Below are 23181 nucleotides of genomic sequence, written 5' to 3' on the forward strand. Positions count from 1 at the left end.
GCGCCGCGCAGCCCGCCAGGACCATCCCCCCCCTCCCCTCCCTTCCTCCCTCCCTCCTTCTCTCCTCCTCCTCCCTCGCTCCCGCCCGCCGCTCTGAAGGATGCCCGGTAAGTAGCGGCGAGGACCGGCACCTCTGCCGGTGCGTGATCTGACGGATTAGGGACCGCTTTATAATGCTGCCGCCCGCCGGGGGGGGGCGCGGCGCGGGGCGGGGGGGGCGAGGGGAGGGGAGGTGACAGCGATCCGAGGCAGGAGGCGGCGGGGCTCGCCGGGTGCTCCTCAGAAGGACTTTTAGCTGCGCGGCCGGGGCTCGGATGTGGGCGCCGAGGGACGGGGTCCGCGCACCGCAGCGGGCACCGGCCGGGGCGGGGGCGCTTCGCCTGCGCTGCGGGCTGCTGCCTGCAGCACCGCGGTGAGTACGGGGCTCCGCGCCGCGCCGGGGTCCCCCGGGGACGGGGAAGGTGTGGAGGGTGCCCTGCCGCGCTGGGCGCTCCCTCCGCGGCGGCTCCGCTCCGCGCCTCTCTGCGGCCGGGGCGCGAAGGGCACCGTGCCCCCGGAGCGCCCCGGGGACTGTGCCCTGCTTCTCCCCTCACTCCTCCTCCTCGGTTTTGGCGACGTCCCCGGGGGCTGCCAGCGCGGTCCGGTGCGTCGGGAGCTGCGGTGCCGCCGTCCGGGGGCGAGAGGGAGCCCCGCCGGGCGCCTCACCTGCGGAGGGGAGCAGCCAGGTGCTGCGCGCCGGGGCGCGGGGAGGAGCGCGGTGGCCCCGCCGGTGCCCCGCCACCTCGGCGAGAGGGTGCCCGCCGCTCCCCTGCCCGGGGAGCAACCCGTCCCGGCTGCTCCCTCCCCTGCGCTGCAGCGGGCGCCGGTGGCAAAACGCTCGTCCCTTAGGGGAGGCGTAATGTTTGCAAAATGTTTGCTGTCCATTTAGTAGCGTGGCTCTGCTAAGCTCGGGTTTGCGCACGGCTAACTCCTCTCAGGCTGGGGTTCAGCGCCGGCTACCCAATGCCAGGGACACCCGGCAAGGGGGTTTTTGTTCTCCTGGTCTGCCTGGTGCCATTTGTGGGAAACATACCTAAAAGCTGACTGTTGCTGGAGAATTTTAAGAGGATTTTGCTAAATCATGTACACATTTTTTCTCACTTTTACAATGTCTACTGTGGCAATGACATCTCTCCTCACTGTGTTCTGCATCCTGGGTATGATAACTCTCCTGGTGAAGTCAATGGCAAAACTCCCAATTGACTTCAGAGGAAGGAGGTTCTGGCTAATACCGAATACTTTTTGAATGAAAGGTACTGGGCAGAAGCCTGAGAGATGGCAAAGTGAGAGAGATTGATAAAAGAAACTTCGTTTTTAAAAGGTAGCTTTTTAACCAAGGCTATTTAGCTTCACTGTGCCAGAAATGCCTTCTAGATTTTCATTCCCACTTTGCACTGGAGGAATATCGGAACAGTTTCTTGATGTGTTTGGTATCAAGATGGACTGAAGCCCATTGTTTTACCCACAGACATTATAAAGTATTACCAGATTAGTACCTTATACTTTTCTGGTGCTGTATGCCTTTTTTTCTCACTAAAATTTGGAAGCAGGGGGAGACGACCAAGACAATTGGATGGGGTCCCCTTGACTTCAGGGGCTGTGGATCAGGCCCAGAAAGGTTCAGTAGAGAAGCAACAAGAGAAATGTAGTACGGTTTGTAAGGAAAGGTGTTGCATTAGCATTTAACTCATGAACAGCCTCCCTCTAGGGAGGAGAAAAAAATCCAAATGTACATTAATTTTGTATCCCATTTTTAAGAACTCTCACAACACAGATAGAAATAAGAAAGAATGCTTCTGATTAATAATTAAAACGCCCATATTCATATGGACTACAAGGAAGATTTTATGCAAAAATAAAAATCCATTAGCAAATGGAAGTTCTAGTTCACAGAACATCCTCTGTTCAGTGCAGTGTTCAGATCAGGAGCACTCAGATATATAATGACACACCAAATAAAAACACTGATATTCAAATGGCAAAAGCTAGTCTTGTTGCTGTAACCCGACTAACCACTTTCAATCACTTGGAATGCCTTAAAAAGGAGAGTGTGAAGACACACTTCTAAATTTTTTTCAAATCTGAGTGTTGAAAAAACCCCAAAAATGCTGCATGTGGTCAACAACTTGTCCAGTAGCAGAATTATGCCCATACTCCATGAAGAATGTGACTATTACATTGATAAGACAAATAACCTTTCTCAGTTATGGTCCAATAATAATGTTTCCCTTCTAAGCACAAGTGTGTGTTAATAGGCAAGTATAAAAAAAGTTTGAGGTGCTGCATCTCTTGGTCATCTTTATCTGTAGGCATCCAGTCGAACTGCCATTGAATTGAACTGAATGTGCCACTCATATTTAACTGTGAACAGATGAAGACGTTCATGTTACAAGGGAAAAAAAAAGCCTGTAGAATGGACAAATGCTTCACTGGTTATCTCTTCTCTCCTTGCAATTACATAGGGAAGAGAGAAACCTCCTTTTAAAAATGTCATGTTACAAGTTCCTTTCTAACTTCCTTGTGAATTCAAATGTTTCTTTTATCGTGTGCCATACATGGAGCTGAAGGATACATATTTTATGGGACATTGCATGGAGAAAAATTTTCTTTGAGCTGCTTTGTTGCTTCCTATATTCTCAACTCTATCTGCTGCCTACCAACACACTGTAATGCCACAACCTATTTCTGTTGAGAAAGCTTCCGTTTCAAGACAAATGTGAAGAATACGGTGATTATTTCCATATTAAGAGTTTGGATGGGGTTGTTTGTTGGTTGGTTTTCTTTTTTTTGGGGTGTGTGTGCTTTTTTAAAAGTCGAAAGCAATGCTTAATCCTCCTTGCCTGCTTGGATGAAGAGAGTCAGCAGTTCTAAAAATGAGGATATATATTTGCATAGAGCTTCAGTTTTGTACTGAGAGCCATCGGTTTGAAATTGTGTATTCTATTCATTTTGGCATTCCAATACTTATTCTTCATATGTGCATATGGAAATGCAGCCAGATGTTCTTGTGGACAGCATTTCCAAAATAGAAAGTTAGGTTTCTTAGGCTTACCTGTAACTGAAGAGTATGTAAGATTGAAGTATTTAAAACGGGGTTGAAAGAAGCCAGATAATGAAGTGCCAGGAAACTCCAGGAGGTGATTCTGAATATCCATTATTCACTTTTAGCATCTTTATAAACTTCATCCTGTTTTGAGGAATAAGTAGTCTCTGTCTTTATTCAACTACACCTTTTTCTAGGCTATTGCAGATTTGCTGTCCAAGGGAAAGCTGAAACCTCTTTATGCCATTGTATTGCTATGGTTGTTCAGTGAATGGTAGCAAGTGTTTACCGGTCTCATAGTATTTGAATTTGGGAAGCAATATTAGGGGGACTGTTGAAAGTCACCTGAATTTTGTAACAATTACACCTTTTAAAACATTTTCAAAATCAGTTTGATTGTTTGTTAATCCCAGAACACATTTGTCAGATAATTTATTTAGGACAGTATTCTTCTATCCAGCAATTTAAGAACAAAAGCCTCCGCTGTAGCTCAAATCAATCAAAATATTGGTTTTAGGTTGTACATTGTACATATGGAACCTGGCATGTAAAGCAGATGGTATGTAAAATTATGCATAGCATGTCTGGAGAGCCATACAATATCTAAATGCAGTGCAACAGAACAAGGGAAGAGTGTCACATGCAACTTAAAATATCAATTACTGGCCTATGTCTAGTCTCAACTGCGCTTTGTTTTCGTGTGTGTGTGTGTGTGTGTGTGTGTGTGTGTGCGCGCAGATTGAAATTATATGCTACTGGCTAAATGAAATACAGATGGATATACAAGAAAAGCTAGTTTGGGTTCAAAATACAACTGCATGCAAATTTTAAAAAACAAAAAAAAGTCAAGAACAGAGTTTTAATCTCTTAAGGAAAATGGCCAGACACCATTTGCTACCAAGACTGTGTTTCTCTATATTATTTATGCACTTGGTTTGCCCAACCCAGCAATAGCACTTAATAGTACTTCTGTCCTGCTGCATAAATACTGTGTTAGCTCCATACTCTCTCTCTCTCAAGTATTACAAGTCTGTAAGCACAAAATTTCTTCCTGAACAAACAAGCATTACTGTGCATTGTTAACACAATCAGATGAAATGGTAATTGCAGAAAGATTCACATCAGCAAAACCCTTAAATAAATATTAGTCTTTAAGCATGTGCTGACCTCAGAGGGACCTAATCACGTTTTGTTGAACAAAGATGCTTTCGTGATCAATGACCATGAAAAGTAATAATTTTCCCCAGTTTATTCAAGTGTTGAAATCTGTGGTTATCAAATATTGTCAGCATCAGACAACTTTAATTTTTAACTTCCAGGGGAAAAGCTTTAAATAGTTCTACCTTTTTATTTTAATGTTTCGTATACTTTAGAAGTACTGCAAGCTATTAACTGTTTTAAAAAGAGTTGAAAGGATGTACTCTTGACATTTCTAATCCAAATGAACTTCTGTAGATAGGATGTGAGGGATGAAGTTTATAATGAAGGACTACCACAAAGTGAACTCTAGATAAAGTATCAGGAACTAATAATGCATAAGGTAGACTTTAATACCCAATTCTGTAAGATCCAGCCATTTTTCAAGGAGACAAATTGAAGGAATGCCCCCATGCTTAAACTGTTGAATATCCCCAAACATTTTTAAGGTTTTTAAGGTACCTGAGTTGATACAGAATATTTCACACTACAAAAACAAAAAGGTAATTCCTGGACTTTTTCTGCACCAGCACCTTTACTCACTGGGAATCTTATTTCTTGCAACAGTGTTGCCTGGGAAAATACAGCTCTCTGTCTCGGGGATTAAAGTAACACATATGTCCTGATATGTTACAGAACAGTGTCTATCAATCAATTTCTCTTTTGGAGATGAAAGAATTCTTATCCATTCAAATCACTGTAATACAATCTTGTATTATAATGGCTTGAACAATCTTGACTGCACACAGTTGCTGGAGACTCCAAAGGACTGTCATAAATAAAACTATTAGCCTCTATTATAGCAGACATATTCAGAGCCTAGCAAGAGATGACAATTTTACGTTACAGCACAAATCACTAAAAAATGTCTGCAAATACCAAAAATGATTGGTAGAAGGACTTTGTGAACCAATTTGTTATCTATATATATGCTATTTTTCTTTAAAAGTATGTAAAGAAATGTTAACGGGTTAGCCCTATGTAGAATTAAGTGGAAAATGAGCCAACAAATAAGGGAGTTGTCCTCTACAACAGGTACTTAAGCTTGCCTAGCAACATGTAAACTTTCTGCACTAGCTGACAGACTTTCAACCTACATCAAAACCTCCCTTTGCAACATGGCATTGCTACTGTGATGACAGAATTAGAAAACTGGCATCTCATGGGAGACAAGTCAGTTTACGTCAATGGAAGTGGATTTACACTGCAACCTGGATTCTGTGCAGGCAGGTTTGTTTTTATTTTTTCTCTTACTGGATACAGTTATAGAAGGTATGACTTTTGCCAGATATGCAGACAGAACTGAGTTTGGCAAAACCTTAAATGAACCGAGGAACAAAGTTGGAAATGGAGGACATGTGGCAAAATGAAGTAAAAACATGTAAGGATGTGGTTTTTTGTTTGTTTGTTTGTTTTTAAGAGGAAAAAACTTACTCTTTTATGAAAGGTCCTTGAGACAGGAGTAAAACATGAAAATAAATGCAACTGAGTTTAAAAATAAAATTATGAAAGTTGAGTTACCTAACATGTTCTGGCCACAGGAGAAGTAACTAAAGCTGAGATACTGATAGGATGGGAGATTCAAAAGAGGACAAAAGCCAGAAAAGAACCTTTTCCCGTGTTGGAAATCCAGATGGCCCTAGCAGATTTTGTGTGCATTTGTGTACAAATTTATCTGTGTGTATACATGTGCATCCATATATAATTTTTTTCTTTTAATATCAACAACTGTATAATGCCCTACTTTGTTACTGTCTGGTTTCCTCACCTCAGCAGGGATTTGCTGGTTGTTCTTCCTTTCTGACCATGAAGATACAGAGGAAGATATGACAACACAATAAATAGCTGAGAGTGGTTAAACAGTTTCCTGAAGGTAAAACAGCAGGGTCCAATGGTTTTCCTGAAGACTGTTTTAAACCCAAGGCTATAAATAATAACCAGTGCTGCCAAAAAAAAAAAAAAAAAAAAAAAAAAAAGTAACTGAATCCTGAAAAAGGAGAAAACAAAATGAATCTTCACTTCAGTGTCTGGAGCTAATGTTACATTATGTCCTGAAAAACATGAATCTGAAAGATATTTTGCCAGCTACAGGCTAGTGTCATCTACAATCACAGTCAAGATCTTCCTGTTAAGACTTGAAAAAGCAACTACAGTCTTACACTGAAGAACCAGGAAAGACTATCAGTGAACATAATGTGGACCTTTAGGAGTATTTAATACTGCACTGTATTTAATAGATAATAGTAAATAGATATACCATTTTTTAATATCAACTTTTGATGCTGAAAAGACAGTTGACTGGACTGAGCGGAGCTAAATTTAGCATGATATCAGAAATAAGATTTGGGGAAAATTATTTTAGATAATTTGCTGTTGCATATCTTCACCTTTGTAACTGCTATAGAAGTATAACTAACGTCAGAGGTGGCAGCAGATCCTTCTTATTTATAATTTCACATTCCTGCGTCTTGTAAAAGGATTACTCCTCAGTGTAAAGTAAAGCAGATTTGCAGTAGGAAAGAAGTCTATCAGTGTAGAGTCTATCAGTAAAGTCAAACAACATGCCTTTATTTTTATTCTTGTGGAAAATTACATTCCTGAATGATGATGCACAATCTGGCTAGAATAATCTATTATAATCTTTTTGGTAAATAATTCTGAAAAAGAAAATTGACTGGTAAGCTTTTTACCAACCGTAGAGTTTTCATTCAGAGGTACAAAAGATTTGAGAAGAATTAATGAAAATTCTTTCAAGGATTAGGAGTTCTCAGTTTGCATACACCAAACAGTTCTGGTTACAACTGACATTGCTAGCTCCTCTTTTAGTATCCTATATTCAACGGTTTTTGACCTAAGGATGTAATTCGCTTCCTTCAGGTACAGCCAAACAACCTGGGCTTCAAAAAGTTCAGTTGTGCAACTGCAGAAAATGGAAACCCAGACCTTCATTCAGATCTACCTAAACCCGTGTTTCATTTCTGTGGTTGCTTTCCCAGCAGTTCCTTCATGACTGCTGCCTGGCTGCTGGTGAGGTAGATCCAGGAGAACATGAATCAACAGCTCTTTCCTCCTGGGCCTACAGGGTTGTAACTACCTTTGCTTTTCTCCTGGAAGCTACCAAAGAGACTATTTATGGGGCAGATGCTTCAGAGACATTTTCGTATACCTCCACCTTGCACAACTTAATAGCAAGAAACAACAAAGGATGAATTTCATGACAGAAGCTTTACTTACCAGCATTATCCCTGAACAAGAATTATTTTCTTTAATGAAAATGGATTGAAGAAGATTTATCTGTCATTCAGATTTGTCAACTTTCTTCTGTAACAAAGCAAATTAGAAATTTTTACTTTGTTTCAGAACCAGATAGCATATAAATTTCTGAAAGGTATATAACTTTTTCTTTTCTGCCTTTCTTGTTGGGGAAGCAGGGAAGAATTCAGTGAGAAAAAGAGGGGAAAAAAAGAAAAGGGAATTAAAACATTTTTAAGCTTTCAAACAATTTTCTCTTTCACACGAAGTAAATATATCTGGTTAATGTCTCTTTGTTATTCATTACCTTGAAAATATTCTACATTAAAAAAAATAAATTTTTAATGTAACTTCAGAATAGATAAAGAATTTTTATTACTAAAATCTTGGTTTTGAAGGTTATTTCAATCATCTCTCATGAAAAACTTGAAGCCGGTTTAAATTTCTTTGGAATTTATATTTTTTGGACATACAAGTTCCTTGAAACCAAAGTTGTCCATAGAAAAGATGTATTTTCATATATTTTCCATGTGTTGTGATTATACATCAATTAAAAGATGTGGTTTTTTAATCTATAGGCCGATTTTTTGTAAAAATAAAAATAAATGAAAACAAAAGAAGTCCCCATTCTGACAAATCAGAATGTTTTTCTTTCTAAAGTTTTAAGATTTTTATCTTCCTTTTGCAACTTCCAAACAGAAGTTCAAAAGCTCCAAATATTTATCCCGATGGGGAGAATACTTCTTGCTCAGTTCTAGAGCACACACCACTGGTTAGATCATGGTTTAGTCTAGTGGATAAAGTATTGGAAAGGTAACCAGGCACAGGCTTGCGAAGGCACTTACTAGTGTAGGGTTGCTTATTACTTTATTCCTGAATACAGCTCACACATTGAGGCAGACTTAAGGTGATAACAGAAAGAAAGAGAGGAGGAAGCCTCTTGTTGCGAGGCACTTTCATAGCAAGTGGGAAATCAGGCGTGTCTTCTTAACAACTTTAAGAGGAAAACATCCTCTGACCGAAATGTATTTAGGCTCAGGATGTAGGTTTGAAAGACATTTAGTGGCAAGCTGGAAAGAAATCTAGTTTACTTAGTCTACTCTTTCAGGAATTTAAGTTGAATAAGTGTTTTTTATGTGACTTGACACGTATCAGTAAGTAGTGCTTATGGACGAGACAGCTTGCCTCTGGACTCGGATGTGTATCAGCACCAGTGCACTGGATCAATATGGGAAGCACAGCATGGAGATACAGTGTAAATCCCCAGCACGGTGGTAGACAGAAGCTGGCCACTCATTTCTGTTTACCCCCCAGGGACACAAGAGAACAGATTTGTCAGGGTTTGTCCCTTTTATTCCAGTAATAATGAGATATTAATTGGGAGTGTTTACTGTTGGGAGACTAATTGGGAATGTCTGTTGGTTTTTAGTTTTTTGGTGGGTTGTGTTTTTTTGTTGTGGTTTTTTTTTTTTTTTCCCCTCATACAGCTGTATTTCTGCTTCTTGCTTATATTTTTAATGAGCAAACTGAATGATGCAAGGCCTCCCTCTAGCCTGTAGGCCAGATAAGCATGGCCATTTCCATATGGTTAAGCTCCCTTAGCCTCCCAAGCACAGGCTGCAGCTAGCCTGCCTCTTGGGAACAGTCCCTAGGCTGGGCTAGTGACCTAGCTGTGCCCAGGAAACCCTTGGGAGATAGCTGGTCAAGTAGCCAAGATAAAAACAGTGTCGTGGACTGCCCTGAGATTTTATGTTTTAGAAAAATATAGTTCCAGGGCATGGATTCATGCCCTAGAACTATTTAATTCACTTGCACAGATGTAGTTTTAGTATTATTTATGTCAGTATGACTCCAAATACATACGCATTGTTTATTCTTTTTTCTTGTTAGGAATGAATTCCACTGATTTAAGTGCTGTTACTACAGCACAGCATGATGTTTCTTCAAATAGTGTAAAAGGGGCTTAATATTTGTTTGTAAGCAGTCATTAACTCCGGTATATGCAATAATGCTCTGAATGTATTGGAAGATTTAAATGTGGTAAAACATTTTGGAAACTGTAGCTACTTTTCTGCATACTTTTCATTATTTATAGTTACGTTTCTCATTGAATGCTGGGGTCAGTGATCCAGAAATCACTGTTATAGGAAACCTGTTATCTATTTACAGTGAATTTGTTGTCAGAAGCTTGTAAAGTATTGAAAAATGTCATTTAGAAAAGGGGGGTACCAGCACTTCTTCTCAAAGGTGCAATACTAACTTTTGCCAGAGAATACAAATGGAGAGAGAAATCCTTATTTTGTAGAATATTCAGTATTCTCTGTGTTAGAAAGAAATCATGATGAACCTTTTAGGGTGTGGCCTCAGAAATCAAACTCCTTTAAGCTTTAAACTACAGACATTCTCAGCTAACTGAAAATTATGGTTAAACAGGATAATTGGATAAAATTTTAATAAGCAATTGTATGACAGTGGACTAATTTCATAACAAAAATAGTATTTCAATTAGTTGTGGAGGAAAATACATTAGTTTATAGTGGTTCTTATCACAGGTTTTTATTTCTTGGTATTTAACATCACTGTTGCATCTTTCGCAATATTTGCAAGTCATATTCCCTACTCTTCATCTTTTACTGGCAAGCTTTTTCAAAGTTTTATGATTCTTTCATCGATGCAGGATAACGCAGCTTCAAAAATAGTGAAAATTAATCTGGGTATGGGTGAATTAAAATGTTGCCTAGGAGAGATTCTACTTGTCACTGCAATCCTTCAGTACCAGTTTTGTGGTTCATGGGTTGCATGCATAAATTACTTGGGGGAAAGTCACCTAGCAGAGAGACAGTACTTTCCCACCAATGGTAAAGTAATTGCCACCAAATGCCGTGACCCCAGGTGTGTGGTAAGACTGAATCTCAGGGGGAAAGGTTGTGAGGTCCCAGTGCCTTCTCTGGGCAATGCTTTCAGTCAGGGCCCTGGCAAACTGCATTGACTTAATACCTTTGGTGGTTTCAGATTGGGAGAAGGAACAAACCCAAATCTTTTAGCCACTTCTTCCTCTAATTGATGCTTTTAGGATATCTCTCAGGGAAATATCAAGGAGACTGATTTAACTATTGCATAAGTACATACAAAATGAACCTGATGGACCCAATCTACAAAAACCTGAATGTGAATCTGATAAGTAAACAATAGTCAAATATCAGTTTCATTACTCGATAGGAGCTACTTGGCTTGATCCACAAATAAATGAAGATCTTTGCAGAAAATGGAAACTTAGTGAAGTGTACCAGGACTTTGAGCTCAGCCTTAACTTGGAAGCTGGGATGACATATAAGTGACTTACTTTGCCTTCCTATTGAAATCACTGAGTTCCCTAAAATTCTTCATGCTTGGAAAATTATGTGCAATATGCAACTCCATACGTTTATTGAAGAACAGCAGGATAGTAACAGATTTTGAAAGATCCCTGGCAAAAATCTGAGAAAGATACTGTATGATTGTTTATGATATACCTGTAGATATTGATTTTTAATTTATTCTTACATATATTTTGTACACACTTTCACCAAAATATAAATTAATTTTATCACTAGGTATGGGACGTAATGATTAAGGAGAACTGAATGTGTTCTAAAAAGTTTAACTTCTTTACCAGTGATACTGAAAAAGGAAGAGTTAAATAAGTAACTCTAAAGCTGGCCTGGATCTTCTTTGGCGTGTGGCTCTCTACTGACCACAACAGTAATTCATGTTCTAAAAAGCATCCTGCTCCTTGCATCCCACTGTAACACCTCTGGTGCCTCTGCCCTTATCTCTTCTCTCCCTTTAGTTTGATCTGCAGGGATGGTAGCTCTCCCTTCATAAATACAAGTCATGCAGTCCAGAAGAGGAACTCTTACCAAGCAGTTGCTAATGGATAGTGAACTAGCAGCCAGTCTCAAATCTGGGGGAGACACAGAATTTACCACAAGTCTGAGATCTGATCTATTTAGGTGTCTTTCTTTCAAAGGTGAGGTTTTTTCATCCAGCCTATTGGAAAAAATCCCAAAATTATGACCTAGATCTGCAAAGGCCTTGGTATCAAAACATCATCATTTGTGGCAATAAGTATAAGCGCCTATTAAATATTTTAGCCTATGTTATAAAGGCACTTTGAACAGATGTTAGGTAGTGACATCCAGGGAGAAAGATCATGACACATTTGGTGACAATGTAGTGCCGGTGCCCATAGCTTCCTATAAAATATGAAAAAGCAGGTGTTACTCTGGCCAAAACCGTACCTTCCTCTTGAATGCTTTCAGCGGGTGGCAGGCCTGAATCTGCTCCCCCTGAACTAACCCTGAAGCTGCTGTTACGGGAATGGAGACCTCTCTATTAGCCTGGTCCTGCAACTGTTTGGCACACACTATAGCAAAATTGTTCTAGCCCGACTGTGTCAGCTGCTGCCTCAAAAGTGATACTGTCTGCTTATAACTCAAAGTATAACTCTGTCATACATAAGCTTAGTGCAGTATGGTTCTTAAAAGGCATTTTAATCTGCTGGCATTTTAGTTTGTAGGCCTCTGGGGTCAGGTTGAAAAATTACACTAATGCTGAACTTACTCTGATATTCTGGGCAGCCTTCTGAATTTTAAATAACTATCCTCAGAAGGCCACACTTTTCAAAAATTATCTTTAAGACTGCAGACAGAATTTTAAGCTCAGTTCAGTTAACAACACACTGATATGCAGGCTGAAATTTATAAAAATGCAGGGTAAGAATCTCTGAATTTATAGATATCGGCAGTTATTTTAGTTTTCATTATCTGAGTATCTGGCTCGCAGATTGCTAACTATATGAGATCTGTGCTTCTGTAATTGTTAATATGTGCATCTGAATTAACGATTCTGCATTGTTGGTTTTGTATTTGCCTACTCAAATATGTGGGATTATTTTGGAATTTATATAGAAAATTATTGTTTTATAATCTGAAATTAGGCAAGGTGAAAGATACAGGTCTATTTTTCCAAATAATGGCACTCCTTAATCCATTCCCTTACATCTATATAAAGAAAAAACAAGATTACCACCTCTTTGTCTTGAGAAAGATTTATGTAAGTATTTCATATATAGCTCATCCAGTATTTGTTGTTTCTCCCAGTGCTCTACTTGTATTGTTCCTGATTCTCATCTCACGCAGCCATCCTAATGCCCCCAGCCCATGTTTTACAGCTTCTTCTTCTATTGTAGCCTCTTCTATTGCAGAACTGAATCTGCTTGTCCAGACCAAGCCACTGGGCTTCTCCTCTGGTCTTCTACCACCTCCTCCAGTCTGACCCTACCCTCGCCCTCAGACTGCTTCCAAACCGCAGATTGCAGTGGGCATCCAGCCATGGAACGGGACCGGCTTTTGGGCACAAAATAAACCCCACTGCTTCTAGGCAGGGACTGCAACCCGTTAGCCATCTGTTCTGCTGGATCGTTAGGGATAAAGTCTACTAAGAGGCAGTTTTTAGCAAGGCCTTGAGCAAGTGTACCTTTCCAGTTTATCTGAACCCTCTCTTGATAACAGCCTTAGAGGCATGCTAGATCTAGCTTTCCCTTGTATTGAAATGAAATTTTGAAAAGCCGAAAGCAGTTCCCAGCTCACAGCAGACATTACTCACCTTGGCTGGAGCTGTTCTCCTCTGGGAGGAGGTCTTTTTGAGTCAGAGGGAAAGGGAGAATGAGCTCAATATATTCCTTGTTCTACCAGCTGCCACCAAACATATTCATCTTCCCTCCAAGGAACTGTGAGTCCAGTTCCATTTGCACTGTGCACCCTGATAAGACAGAATGACATCTTACATGATAGGTGATGAGGCTGTGGTTCCAAACTCTTTTTTTTTTTATCACATCTAATGAAGAATGCCAAAACAGATGAGTTTCACTGTTGTGTTTTTAGGAGCAGAATGAAGTAAAAAGCCTAGGATGGCTGCTACAGTGAAATCTTGTAGCATACATGTACCTGGACTGTGAGAAAAAGATATTCTTTGGTTTCCCAGACAAGTCACAGTCTTTTCTGAATGCTCCAGCAAGCTCTAGGAAGAAGGTTTAACAACTGCTCATCTACCCTGCACTAGAAAAAGCTTATTAACTTCATCATGTGTCCAGCCCTTTGCTAGTTAGCAAAGAGTTTATAGAATGCTTCTTTGGCTCCTTCTAAGATCGCGTCTTATTTTTAGATTGACAGAAAACTGTGCCTGGTAGTGACATCTGCAAGCTATTCTTTCTGGGGCTGAATGGTTGCTTTTGTGCTAATGTGTGATGCATAATACACTAGTTCTGCTCTTTGAGTAGAAGGAGGGTAAGGTTTGCTTCAGAGGGTTTATTTTATCCTTGTCTTGGTCTAAAATCTTTGGCCTCTTAGGAACTGGGTGACTTTTTTGCTTGTTACTTGAGGTAGACAATGGGTCTGACTCACCACAGGAGAGTTTTGGTACAAATATGCTCTATATAATGCAAGTATGGAAGTAATGATAATGTTTTGTATTATTTGTGAAACAAAACAGAAGGAAAAATAAGATTATACAACTCCACAAATAATCCATTATTTCAGTATGCAAGTTGTGCTGTTAATATCTGTAAGCATGCAGTTGTATCAAAGATGTAAACGTATATCAAGAAATCCCTATGTCTTTTGATGTTTAGGCACCTCTTTTGAGAGTTCTGGTTGGGGTCCTTATGAGGACAGAGTCCTCCTGTCAAACTATTCTGCTTGATTAGCTGTCCATTTTCTCATTTGGGGGATATCTTCACTGAAAAAAAAAAAGGTTCAAAATGGCATTTCATTGCCTTTTTCCTCCTCTTGGGAAATACACATAGAGTTGCCCCTTTTTTGTGAGCTGCAGTTGTCATTGTTATCCAACAAATATGAAATGAAATACTGTATTACTTGCTTTCATCATGCTAAGTGATCCATCTCAATTCTTCACTTATATGAAGAATGACCTATGCTTTCTTATTCTTTCCTCTCTCCCTGAGTTTGGTACAGAATTTCGATGTCACAGGAAGAAAAGAACAACATTACATCTATGCAAAAATAATCTACTTTATCATATATCATTCTCAGTAGCGTCACATTTTCACCTTTTTCAAAATTAGATGACGGATTAATAAATCGGTGTTTGTTCCAATCATAATGGAAACTGTGACCACTTAACATGCTCATGCCCTCCCTGTAATTGAAATCTGCAAATATTAATGAGATTATACCACTGTTCTGTCAATAAATATTATCAACTGAGTTCATTTTTGTGGAGGCCTTGGGATTTCTGCAGAATGATTTTGCATTGTTACCCTAAAGATTTCATTATAAACCTAACGGATCCTGACTACCTTTTTTAATTAACTCAAGTCTTCTCAAACTTCATATAACATGTCATTGGGTATAAAGTATACAGCTCTTGCACACATAAGCAGACAGGAAGAATTCATGCTGACATGACTGTTGCTTATGAAGAGTTACAATTATCTGGAGCCTTCCAGTTGCTTCCTAGCTGAAAATAAGTGAATGACAGATAATCTAGATGTATTCCATGCGCAACTTGTTCCTGAATGAATATGTGTCTCTCCTGGGCAAATAAACATCCAGCACTGTCTCTGGGAGACACAGCCCAAAGCTCCTACTTAGTTCCTATGTGTCAGCTTTGCAATAAAAAGTGACCCTGCCCTTAACTCCTTAGTTACTCATGCAAAGCTGCTGGAAAAGATGACTCCCTCTACACAGAGCCTGGCATAGCCAAAGCTGAACATTTGTATGCGCACAGAGAACAGGAACACTGCATGAAATAACACCCCTCTGTGACACCTGCCATACAAATATCGTGACTGAAGTGGTTCTTAACTACCTTAGTTATGTTTAATAACCATGAGGAGTCTACACTCAGTTTTGAAGGGGTTATAAGTTTCTGAAAATATCCCTGAACTGAAATTTCCAAGCTGGGTCTATTGCTGTAGGTACCTGGAATTTTCAAGGAAAATGGTTTCTCTTTTTACCTTTAGGGAAAACTCCACAATCATGTTAATCATTAAAAAGCAGAAGACTTGAATATTTTTAATGCCTGTGAAAACTGAAACTTCCAGGTCTGGAAAACTGAAAAATTACATCCAAAATCATCGCCCAAATAAATCTTTCTTAAAGTGTATTTCATCATTCCAGTGACATTTGACCGAGCTCCAGATGTTAAAAAAGTATATAGTGCAAGATTTTTTTTCTAAGCCTATAAAAAAATGTAGTTCTATCTATATTTCTGTAATTATTTGAAGTATACTGAGCATTCAAAGGAATGAGAGAGATCTTTTGTCCTCTGTATTTGGCATGAAGGGTGTCCTAATGTGCATTTTCAGCTTTTCATTGAAGAAGAATGCTGTCCTGTGGATTGCTTACAGAAAATGGGAGAGTCTATATCTGAGACAGGCAGTCATATGACATTGTATAGTCAGCATATTTCAAACTGAGAAATCTTTTTTCTCTTATTACCTTCCTCTCATGTTTTCCTTTAAAACGTCATCAGATAACTTGCATAAACCCTACTAAAAGTCCATCTAGTGAGAGAAAATGAGAGCTGTCATTGTGCAAAAATGTAAACTTAGTAAAAATAACTTTTATTGCAAGTATTACCTCCCAATTTTCTGTGCCCTGTGTTTTGAAAAAGGTCAGACTAAATCATCATATTGTTTCCTCCTGACCTCAGAATCTGTGTCAGTACTTTTTTTTTTTTATTGGAACCTGGCACTGGTATTTTTCTGATGCTTTTCTGAAGATGCTATCTTTTATTTTTAAATAAAAGCAGAAAATCTGGGGGAGGGGGGTGAAAGCGTAAGTCTCTAGCTGTGACCGTGACAAAGAAAACTTAAAAAAAAAAAAAAAGAAAAAAGGGTTAAGATTTTGTCTTTTTTGCAGAGAGAGTGATTGGCATTTGGATTTTACTACTTGACATAGTCTAATTTTAGGTGTGAATAGTCATATTGGAAAGCTCTTTGAATCAGGCACTGGGCCTGAATTCGCCTTTGTGATGTGCAAGAATTCTGGCTCCATTTCTAACTGCCTGAACCCTGCTACAAAACTAAGCCATACCATACTTTTTCCAGTTAATTAACAAAGAACCTCTGTGCTGTAGGAGACCTTCTGAAGAAATATGACATAAAGATGATTTAAATAAGGAGAGATTCCAAAAATGGTCAGTATCATGTCATTCAAATAATTTTCCTGATAATAGAAATTAATGAAATCATGCATGACTTTCAGTATCATCTTGCAATTGCTTTCATACCCAGGATATTTCCCTAGTATACTCACTGAATTTTCCAAAACTAGATCTATTGATAAATAGCATATGAGCTAAGGAATTATTATTTAAAAATTAATGTTCTTCATTGCATTAATTTCAGATAAATAAGTAGGGAATGAATTAAGAAAATGTATTCCAGGACCTCTTCTTTTTTCTTTTTTTTTTTTTTCCTCATAAGCTTTATATTTTAGTTTAACTATTCTACAGATTACCAAATGTTATTGCGACATTCAGTGCAGTATCAGAACAGGGGAAAAGGTGAGGCTCTGCCCAAACTGCGCCTGCACAACATGCTCTTCACCATGAAGTTATAAAAGTAGCTGCTCTTCCTTTTTAATTGATCATGTATTCAGAAAATTATCACATCTGTATTTTTCATATGAGTATGTCCATGGAGTCTGTGAACATCCTTACATGAGAATAAATGCTTAGTGGCATATTTCAGTTTTTTCCTTTCTTTACATATATAAACCACTTCATGTACAGGCATATATTATGTTTCAACATGGTTGAGTTTTGGAAAGATATTCAACTACTGCTACTTTAATATTTAATACTGGTTTTAAAAATTATATCTTTAAGTATTTCCAGTGTATAAATTGGAATAAAATTTTTTAGACTTTCCTATCATTAAGACTCACAGAATGTACATTTGAGCAAATTAGATTTTCATCTAGCTGAGTTATTTAATTTATTTTCCTTCCTTTTATCTATCTGTGCATTTTCTTTTTTCAAAATGTGCTATTCCCAATAATTTATTAGAAGACATAAGATACCTAATGGGACTGAAAGCGTTCAAATACTCAGTAAAAAAGGACAGTACTCCACCAGTAGGAAGAATATATCTGTACTAGAAATGGTCAACAGCTCCTGCCATTTTTTAATATGATTGAAACCACAGGCTTCAGTCTGATAAGACAGACACTATTTCATAAAAATCTCTCATCTTTTTGCTCACACATCTACAAGTTGAATCTGTGACCAATGACTGGAACAAATTAATTTTATTGGACATTATGCCAAAATTAGATCAAATTATAATGATTTCCATAATAAGGAACCTGCTTTTCAGGATATTCTTTCACAACATGAACTTTAAAAAGTATTTTAAAGAAAAACATGGGACAAAAAACCAAAAACCCTTGACCTTATCCAGCCTAAGGACTCTTCAGGTATTTCCTGCCTCTAACATAAAAGAACTAACTGCTTACCTTTTCTATTAAAGTTGGGTAATCCACAGTATTTGCATGTTACAAGCAGAGTGAAAAAAAAGAGTGCAGCATATCCCATTCCCAGCATGGTAGGAGGAGCACGGTCCCATGATCAGAGCATTGCTGTTGCTAAACGTGGAGACTTTGCCTTGCTTTTGGAGGACTTTGAGATCTAAAGATTTAATCTATCATATAAAAAGTTAATTACTGCTTCTGTGGCATCAGTAACAGTAACTCCATGTACAGTTAAAGGTGAGGTCTTGGGCAAGATGTATAGGCTTCTTTATAAGTTTTTGGAAGAATCCGATCTCGTATTAAAGTTTTAAGTCTGATTACATTGAAAAGTGAACTATGTGGAAGGTATAACTGCAATAATGTTCATATTCATAATTCAGAAGTGTGTCCCAAGGTACCTTCATGCCAAGTCATGTCACAGTTGTGAATGTTGTGAATGGTGCATGAGACAAAGCACATAAGCCATGCCCATCCTCTCTGTCCCTAGGGGCAGTGGCAAAAAAGTGTATCCATATGCAGACAGCCATTTTCTAACAACACCCCATACACATAATTTCTTACTCTTCCCTTTCATCACAGACCTGCTAGTTTATATGTGTTTGCACAAAGTCTAAGCCCTCGGGTGCCCAGGACCCACTCCCGTTCCCTGTGCTCGGCTCTGCAGAGCAGCAGGATGACCACTGTGGCTGCAGCTCGGGGAGCATGTACTGTGTCAGCACAGAAATGATCATGATCTGGGGAAGAAGACCCATGGTGGACACCCTTCTCTGGGGCATAAATGTGAACAGGTGTGGTCGAGAAAAAGGGTGGAAATGCTCTGAGAATATTGGGAGTAGCTGGCTCAAAGGAACAGGCACTGAGTGGGTCAAAATTGGCTTGTGTGGCTAGCTGGACCTGTGGGTACTAACCGATTAAGTGTAATTTTCCAAGCATGGTTTGAGGCTGGGTTAAAAGAGAGGCATAGGAACAGAAATCATATTTGCAATCTGCTAGTGATAGCTGCATAGTTTTAACTACTTGCTCAAGAGAACCTGTGGCATAACAGGGAAGGAGTTTTAATGTACAACCAACCTGTAAACCCAGTTTGAGACTGTAATATCCCCCATACCATTAATTACAACTGCCTTTGATGACAGGCCTCTCTTGTCAGCTGCACCGGGTGTCTGTGATGTAAGACAGGTCCCACCTTGGGTGAAAACATGGGAAGACAGCAGGGTCTCTGTGGTGGCAGCTCTCCCAGATGCAAGCCGGGGTGGCATGAGCTGCACTCCCAGCATGACTGCAGTGTAGACATCCCTTTGAGATGCCCAGGTAGGACAAATTTTCAACAGCTGCCTTAGTAGCTAATTAGCCCTATCTATGCTTTGATATGTGGTTCAGTCACTACATGATGAAAAGTCTTATTTACATATTTTTCACCTGTAGCCTGTTTTTCTATCAGCCTAAGGTTTCTGAAAGTGTAATATAATGCCAAGCTTTCCCAGAGTGACAGTGTGTTTGAACCAGTACTATTTAAAGAACTCTGATTTTATACTATTAAGACCCAAACCAGATGCTTTCCAACTCTTTATTTTTTAACTGTATTAAGTTTTCACCTTGCTTTTCCTTGAGTCTTCTTTCCCAGGAGAAATTCAGAGTAGTCCAGTGCAACAGAAGAAGAAATAAAAGCATATCAGCCTGATGGAAGTGACTTTTTCTTTCTATTGACATTGAATATAAGGAGGAGATATTCTGTATTTCTTTGTGCTTTCGTTGTGGTTTTTTTTTAAAAAAAAAAAAGAAAAGGGAAATAAAAGGACTAGGAAAGTTAATATGTTTCTCATTCCCTTGATGTCATTTATACTAGGTTGTTACTCTGAGGTCTTAAAATCAGAAAATGGCCATGACAGCCAGGGGTCCAGCTGAGTCTTTCCTTGCTTTGAAAAACCTTGGGCTTTAATTTCCTTTGCATATTTATAACTCCTCTACAATTGTACACAAGTAACTGATATTCCTGTTAAATCCTGGCAGTAAATAGGTTTGCATAGTAAGTTGGTACTTGCATTTGTGAAGGAAAAATAAGAAGGATGGAAAGGCAGAAAATTGCTTTTGTGATGTGTTTAAGTACTCTAAAATGATCCAAAATCAAACTATCCCTACAATGGGGGTGTTTCCCATAGTCAGCTACACACTGTGGCATTCCCACATCAGCGTGGGCTGTCATTTACCACAGAAACCTAACCTGCCATGCATTAAAAAAAACCCAGAAAAGCATAAAATATACTTTCTTTCCTTTGCTGGTCTTCCTCACCCACTGTAATAATAGCTGGACTTGCTTGTTTCCGGTACTGAGTCTGCAAGCAGGGCTGATGGTTATGTCACTAGGAAGGAATGAAATCCCTGCTTGTCCCTACAGATGAATACTGGATCTTTTCAGCATTTTGCACATTCTTGCACAGTTCATAGTGTCATATGCCACTGCCCCTATGACCAACTGCAGCCTGTAAAGTGACTGTCACCATTATGTTGTTGACATAATAAATCCTTCTGGCATGGAAAGTGTATACTAGCTGCATTTAAACTAGGGGGCCTGATAATTTTTCCAGCTCAGAAGTCAGAGGTGAAAAACCTTCTCCTGGCCACATATTGAGGGCAGATATTAACGCAGAGCAGCACACGTCACCTAGCCCTACACCACAGAACAACTTGTCTTTCCAACCACCAGCAGCACACTTTTGGCTGACTAGACAGCATAAACTCCTCTGCTATGGGTCTGCCGCAGGCCAGAATAGTCCATTTCCATATAGTTATTAACATCTTCTTTCTGGACTGGAATGGCCTTGTTCGCTTGCCTGTGCTAGGAAATCCTGAAAATATCTCTTTTCTTTATCTGTGGAGTCCTTGCCGGTTATTCCATGCCTGCAAGATGACGGTATGATGGGACATGTGTGGTTTTGCACCACAAAAGCCTGGAAGTAGGTTTGTCATGCACACATCCAGGCACTCCTGGTTCTACTTCTGTATGGACTGCAGTGTGGGTGCACCCCAGGGGACGGGGGAGACTCCTGCCTCCGTGTCAGTGGACGTGCACCAGGAGAAAAAAAATGAAGGAGCTAATTAGCCAGAGAATCCCTGGGATGTTCATAGAATCATAGAATCGTTAAGGTTTGAAAAGACCCTTAAGATCATCGAGTCCAACTGCTAACCTATCACTGCCAAGTCCACCACTAAACCGTGTCCTTAAGCACCAAGTTAATGTTTGAGTTTGCCACACATGAATGACTAACTTCTTATAAACTAGTTTTTTACTTTTATAACGTCTATGGTAAAGCATAGTTACCCAAGAAAACCATTAGTTGATTTTAAATATCTAAACATTTTTTAATAACTTCATTTTTCTACAGATCCTCTTAGAGACAGGCAGAACAGGTTTTTTAAACATTAAGTATTAATTTTGTAATTCATATATAACTTTCCATAGCCATGTAAATGTACATTCTAATTAACAGTGTAGAAATCAAATTATTCTGTTAATCCGTGACATACCATTAAATCTGATATTTTAACCATGATGAACTATAATTAGATGAAATATAATTAGATCAAAATACTGTCCTGAACATTTGGTATAAAAGGAAAAATATATGGCTGCTTACATATGCACCATTATGATAAATTTATTACAAAAGAACACAATATAGTGTATTCCAGGTTGGTTTAGCAATCTTGTTCAGAACATGGCAGGAGTAATTTAAAAGGAGTTCTCTATCAGTTTTATCCACATTATACATAATGAAACTGTCAAATTGAATCATTAGTATACTAATTTTGGCTCTCTTAATAATCCTTTTTGTATTGTGTAATCTTACACAATCTTACAATGATGGGGAATGTATATAATTGTTGGTTGCACTAACAGCCCGTCTGTATGAAAGGAGAACAGATTTCAAAAATAGCCACTGCTTTCACTTGTGTAGTTACAGAAACCTTATTTAGTCATCCAAACCCAGAAGAAACCAATATCAGGGATCATGATGTCAAACCAGTAACTTGCCTTTTAACCAAGCTGTAAGCAAGTAAGCAGCCATATAACAAATGGCAAAACTTAAAAATACCAGGAAGGTTTTGAAATCAAGACCTCAAATGTTAGGAAACGTCACAACCAGAGCACTTCGCTTTCAGCCCTCTTATGCGGATGCATTATGATTCAGACTTCAGTTACATCAGTGTATAATACTTTTTCCAAAGAAATCTTGACTCATTCAGTACGATGATTAGAATGGGCCCTCTAATGAGCAAAATTTCAATATTTTTTTTTTCATTTTATTGTTTACTGACTGAACTTATGCCTTATTCACTTCATGCTGTCAAGGTTTTATTCTGAAGGCAGAAATCCTGATTTTCTCATTGGCTTTTTCCAGTGTTCATTGTTGTAATTTGCAGAAATCACTAATTATTATGAGCTTCATCAGTCCTGAAGAGTAAACACATTATCATTAGTCTGTTTTCACAGTTCAGAACTGAAGATCAGATGAATGTTAGGATATGAACTCATTTTTGCTGTTGAGCTTGAAATTCTGCCATATAGGTATGAAGAGCTCAAAGAGAAAAAGAAAGGAGGTGGTGAAGAAGATGGCTGGGTTATTTCATATAAAAAAAATAAATCTCCTGAAGGAACATACTAGCTGTTCAAATGTTCAGTTCCAGAATATGACTCATTCAAGCCAATTTCTCTCGTTTAAAACCAAAACCAAAGAACTGATTTTTCTTTCCTTAAAAAAAAACAGCCACAAAACACAACACCAAAAAGCCAAAAACCAACCAAAAACCAGCCAAAACTAAACAAATTTGACAACTTTACTAATGACATAGGGAATTCTGGTATTCTGTGTGTGTTGGGAGAGCGCAGTGGTACCTCTCTAATTCATTAATTAGTAACCAATTCAGAAAATGTATGAGAGTAGATAGGATTGTTGTTGCGTAATATGTTATACCACTAAAATCATAGTATATTTTTTTTAAATATAGATTGACTCCTTTATTTAATTATATGCATTACTAGAGTACATAAAAGTCTTAACCAAGAACAGATCTAGAGGTTGATCTAAGACCTCTATTGAAGATCTTTTATCG

The 23181-nt window shown here is 38.8% G+C and overlaps 1 protein-coding gene across 1 annotated transcript in view; it reads left to right on the plus strand.

Annotated features, from left to right (window-relative positions):
* Positions 1-326: 326 nt before the first annotated feature.
* Positions 327-23181, plus strand: part of HS3ST5 (heparan sulfate-glucosamine 3-sulfotransferase 5) — a 204097-nt gene continuing 181242 nt past the window's right edge. Inside the window, exon 1 of the mRNA XM_064447434.1 lies at positions 327-412. The gene's annotated coding sequence lies outside the window, so the exon portion shown is untranslated. The remainder of the gene's footprint in view (positions 413-23181) is intronic.

This window comes from Phalacrocorax carbo, chromosome 3, assembly GCF_963921805.1.
Source record: "Phalacrocorax carbo chromosome 3, bPhaCar2.1, whole genome shotgun sequence".
Classification (NCBI taxonomy): domain Eukaryota; kingdom Metazoa; phylum Chordata; class Aves; order Suliformes; family Phalacrocoracidae; genus Phalacrocorax; species Phalacrocorax carbo.